This window comes from Balaenoptera ricei, chromosome 1, assembly GCF_028023285.1.
Source record: "Balaenoptera ricei isolate mBalRic1 chromosome 1, mBalRic1.hap2, whole genome shotgun sequence".
In the NCBI taxonomy this organism is placed as follows: Eukaryota; Metazoa; Chordata; class Mammalia; order Artiodactyla; family Balaenopteridae; genus Balaenoptera; species Balaenoptera ricei.
In genome coordinates, this window is record NC_082639.1 from 46,690,347 (window position 1) to 46,695,740 (window position 5,394).

The window sequence follows — 5,394 nt, forward strand, 5'->3', positions numbered from 1 at the left end:
AGAGAGACAGTTTTAGCCACTCGGCCCTGGTGTTTCGGACAGGCCACCCAGAAATCAATCCCCAGCAGAGAACACTCTTCTACTTTTGCAAATCTTCAGAGGAAGAAGAATCTACAGCTTTAACACACATCCATCATGGTGATTAGAAATGATAAAATCAAGAAATGCTCTGGGATAGATTGGTAGATGTCTTGCGGATCTACAAGTATAGCTTTGCTAATAAAAATAATACTGGCTCCTGTTGATGGTGTCTACCATGTGTCAGCCTGGTGAGGTGACAGGCCATCTGTGTCCCTGTCTCAGGAAGTGAAGAAAAGACAGGGGGCAGTGCTGAATGGGGGATAGAGAAGGACTCAGCCAAGGTCATGTCCCCAGCCTGGCCTCCAGGGCCCTGGACCTGCAGGGGACATTTTGAAATGCTCTGGTAAGACCCTATCATTCACCATGGGCTGAGCGAGAGAACATATTTTACTCAGCACAGAGAAAAGACTCTAAACAACCAAGAGTTAACCAATCAACAAAGGTCTTCTAAAGACTTACTGGGTGCTGTTTGTCAGGGGTAATATATGAGAATTAGAAAACTAGAGAGAAAAAATATTACACAGAAGAACCTTAAGAATAATACTATTTTAAAAAATTAAATACTGTGTTGTACAGTTCAAAATCAGGGACTATGGAGATTCAGAGAAGGTGGTGGTGCTGTAGGGTAAGATGCTTGTGAAAGGCCATGAAAAAGAACAAAATTTTGCCATTTGCAGCAACATGGATGGACTTGGAGGGCATTATGCTAGGTGAAATAAATTAGACTGAGAAAGACAAATACTATATGATATCACTTATTTGTGGACTCTAAAAAATACAACAAACTAATGAATATAACAAAAAAAGAAGTAGACTCACCGATATGGAGGACAAACTAGTGGTTACCAGTGGGGAAGGGGAAGGGGGAGGGTATTATAGGGTGGGAGAGGGTGGTACAAACTATTGGGTGTAAGATAGGCTCAAGAATGTATTGTACAACACGGGGAAAATAGCCAATATTTTGTAATAACTGTCAGTAGAGTGAAACCTTTAAACATTGTATTAAAAAAAAAAAAGGAAAAAAAATTCTACCTGTCTTCCAAAAGAAAAAAAGACTCTTCTCAGGAGTCACTTTTTCTGAAAAGCCTGTCTGACATCTCCTCCTCCCCTAGCCACTGTTTGGGTTCCCAGCCATGTGCTGTCATAATGTGTAATACTTGCCTCCTGGTGTTTACCAGGCTGTTTACTTGCCCATTACAATAAACAGACTTGCTCCATCCAGATGAGTTCCAGGAAGTACAGTATGGTGTTTGGAAGAGGTTGAGCAAATACCTAATTTCCCAGGCTCACTTTCCTTATTTGAAAACCTGGGATAACAATGGTATTTTCTATTTGCTCCCAGATCCATTTTTTTTTATAAATTTATTTATTTATTTTTGGCTGCGTTGGGTCCTCGCTGCTGCATGCGGGCTTTCTCTAGTTGCGGTGAGCGGGGGCTACTCTTCGTTGTGGTGCGTGGGCTTCTCACTGCGGTGGTCTCTCCTGTCACAGAGCACGGGCTCTAGGCATGTGGGCTTCAGTAGTTGCGGCACGTGGGCTCAGCAGTTGTGGCTCGCGGGCTCTAGAGCGCAGGCTCAGTAGTTGTGGCGCATGGGCTTAGCCGCTCTGTGGCATGTGGGATCTTCCTGGACCAGGGATCAAACCTGTGTCCCCTGCATTGGCAGGCGGATTTTCAACCACTGCACCACCAGGGAAGCCCCGAGATCCATTTTTGGTTCTCTTTGCCTTGCTCTGGGATAAGGCTGACCCTTATGGACTGCATTACCTGGGCTCCCTTGATGACAGGCTTGGCTCATGGGAGGCCCTGGCAGGAGGTAGAGCAATAGGAAGAGAGAGGCCTGGGGTATTTCTTTGCTGCCTCAGCACCATATTCCTGGCAGTATTTTGTGGTTGACGTCCTGCGTGGGAGCTGGTTTTCATAGCTTCACTAACACTGTCTCTGTCCCCCTAGCCCTTGTGGTGCTAACAGCTCTCTGCTGTTGCCAGTGTCTGGTGGCTCAGGATTCTCATCTTTTCCCTTATCTCTGCCCCTATCTCTGCCTCTGCCTCTTCAACAGTCCTTTTACTAAAGTCTTTTTTGTTCTTTTCTGGACCATCTGTGGTGAACTTGGCTTCCCTGATGGATACAGTTCTCTCAGTAGGGCTGTTGTGCGTGGCTGCTAGTGGTCACTCGAGTTTTGTTCTTTTCCTCTTACTGCAATCAGACTGGCTGAGAGTCTGTGGCCAGCTTAAGCCAAAGCCCTCCTACTCCCTGTGAGCCATTTCTCCAGCCCGATGAGTGGTCCGTGCAGGTGTCTCACACATACTGATGGTCCCGGCCTCTGTGGTAAAGGAATGTTCCCAGGGTTACCCCAGCTGGTAGAAGTACGGCCCCTTTTTCTAGAGGTTTTCCACCATACCCCCCCAACTCCAATTCTGATCTTCCTGCCACCCGGCTCCTTAGGGGTAATCAAGGCCAAAGAGAGATGCAAACATGTGTCCTTTTTCCTCTTTGGGCCATGCCTTAGTCTGCTAGGGCAGCCATAACAGAATGTCACAGACTGGATGGTTTAAAGCACAGAAATTTACTTGTCACAGTTTGGGAGACTGGAAATCTAAGAACAAGGTATCATTCAAGGTATCAATTGTTTTGGTTTCTCCTGAGGCCTCTGTCCTTGGCTTGCAGATGGCTGCCTTTTTGCTGTGTCCTCACGTGGTCTTTTCTCTGTTGCATGCCCTCCTGGTGTCTCTTCCTCTTATAAGGACACCAGTCTAATCGGGTTAGGGCCCCACCCTTATAGCCTTATTTAACCTTAATTTCCTCCTTCAATGCTCTATCTCCCAAAAGAGTCATATTGAGGGTTAGGGCTTCAACATACGCATTTTGGGAGGACACAATTCAGCCCATAACAGGCAATGATGGAAAGCATGAAGAAGCAGACACACCAACTGAGACACTTTAGGCAGAGAAATGCCTTCTTTCTCCCTCTTTCCCTGAGGAAAGGTGACTCTAACTTTATCTAAGCCCACAGATCTCCCCCAGGGCCAACTTTCCATCCTCCTGTGGTCTGGAGGGTAAGGCATGGGCTTCAAGCCAGATAGTCCTAGCTCTGCATTTACATGATATGCAATCAGGTCAACTGCTTCCCTTCTCTGAGTCCCTATTTCCTCACTTGATTGGGTTGTTAATTAAATGACTTAAGGCGTATAAAGCTGTGAGCAAACTTCTGCCCCTCTGAGGACATTTTTGGAAGAAACTTAGGAGGATCTCTTCCAACTGCCATTTTTCAGACAGTGTGTAATTCGTTGTTACTTCTTAATAATTTGCTTTTTTTCCAGACAGCCCACAACTCCTTCCCTACCAATAGGCGTACCTTATAACTGTAAGCCTAACTCTAGACACCTCGGCTTCTAGAGGCAGGTGTAACAGGTGTGTGGAAGGAAGTGGGCATGCTGACCTGGTGCTGGGGTCCTGGGGATGAATCAGGCAAGGTCCTCACCCCCAGGGAACCCCGGCATGGCTTTGGAAAATGGATGAGAAACCATAGCAATGTGGTGAGGACAGTGCGGTGAGGGAGGGAGTGCACGTAGGAACCAGTTTGGGCATGGATGGTTTTTGAGACAGGAGGGCTAGGGTGTCTGGGGAGGCTTTCTACAGAAGGTGAGGCCCCCCCTTTTTTTTCAAGTGACAGTAGACTTTATTGGCCTGGGACTCGGACACACTGGGGACCCTCCTCCATGGTGAGCGGTGAGGGTTGAAGATATAATCTGATGGTCACTTGTGGTAGAATCTTGGGTCCTGGCTGTGCTAGATAGTGGTGAGCCAAGGGCAGGGTTGGCTGGTAGCTGAAAAGCCCAACTTTTCGGGCTGTTGCATCCACACAAGGATCTGCGGGGAGGGGCAGGGAGTCCAGGGCTGGATGCGGAGCTTGGGGATGTGTGGGGCATGGGGAGGGTGAGTCAGAGAAGCAGTCTGCTGTTAGCATCTCCCATCTGCTTTTGCAAGGACAGGGCACCACCAGGCTGGGGGAACCCCGTCTGGGTGGGCTGAAAGTGGCCGTGCATGGCGCAGGGCTGTGACTGTGGCTGAGATAGGTATTGCACTGCAGGAAAGGCTCAACATCGTGCTCTGAGCTGCTGAGTAGGACTACAGGTTAGCTGCTCGGGTCCATGGTGAGGTGGAGGCTGAGCGGTCCCATAAGCACCACCTGGGTTGCCTTGGAATTGTCCATGCTCTGGGGTCCCTTTGGAAGCAGCAACTGAGCCCATGTAGTGCTGGGTCATAAGCATCTGGGGTCCAAACATCAGTTTGGCTCTGCCAGCTGTCATGAGGATGCCTGGGTGATTGTGTCCTCCAGCTGTCCCCCACTTGCTGAGGGTGTGAGCTCCTGGGTGACAGTCCGGCTCTGCTGGTGCACAGCTGATGTCAGAGTGGTCAGGTCATTCTGCTCCTTTTGCCTTTTTTTTTCTTCTTCATGTAGAACGTTCTTGAGCTGCAGGAAAAGCAGTGCTTTTCTTCCTGTAGGGCCAAAAGCTTCTCCTGAAATGTCAAGATTTGTTCCTTGGTCTCTTCCCATGACATTCTCTCTTCCATCTCCTTCTTCTCCCTTCTCTCCTGTTCTTCCTTTATCTTCTGTTGCATCATCTTGTCTACCTCTTCTTCCTCTTGCTGGTTGTGCCCCTGCCCTGTGATTATGGGCTGGTGCAATGCCCTGGCCATGACATTGGAAAGCTTGGGGTGCTCCAGGAGCACGGGCAGGGTGCTGCCTGGCATGTTTGGGCAGTGGGCACCCGGCTTGGTCACTGATCACCAGACTTAGGATGGGCCCACCTTGTTTTTGCTTCCTCTGCAGCCTCTCTGTGGTTTTCTTTTTTTGCCCCACTCCCCAGAGGTATGGGAAACTGATCAGAATGAGTGGAGGACAGGACATTCCAGCAGAGAGAATTACAGGAAGGTGAGAAACTTACCCTTGAGTCGGAAGCAGAAGTGATGCTCTCAGACTTCCAGGAGGTTAGGGAAGATGTCTTGGGGATAAATAAAGAGGACTCACGGGGACTGGGTTGAAGGAGGTGAGTGTGATGAAATGCCCCTGATGTGCATGGGAGTGAAATGCTTATGGGTGGGCATGTAAGCCAAGCACAACTTCTGGGGGCCTGGATAGGATAATCTGGGGGTATGACAAGCTGGTGGGGGTCCACCTGGGATCAGTCTGGACGTCCTTACCCAGTGGCTCCTGACCTGCTCTGCTCATTGTTCCCTGGGTTGTTCTGAAGGCCAAATCTGTTGTAGATGTTGTTGACTGCCATGTTTGTTGTGTCAGAGCCAGGGCCTGA

The 5,394-nt window shown here is 48.9% G+C and overlaps 1 pseudogene; it reads right to left on the reverse strand.

Annotated features, from left to right (window-relative positions):
- Positions 1-3,835: 3,835 nt before the first annotated feature.
- LOC132349919 (G protein pathway suppressor 2-like) lies at positions 3,836-4,813 on the reverse strand (annotated as a pseudogene).
- Between the last annotated feature and the right edge of the window lie 581 nt (positions 4,814-5,394).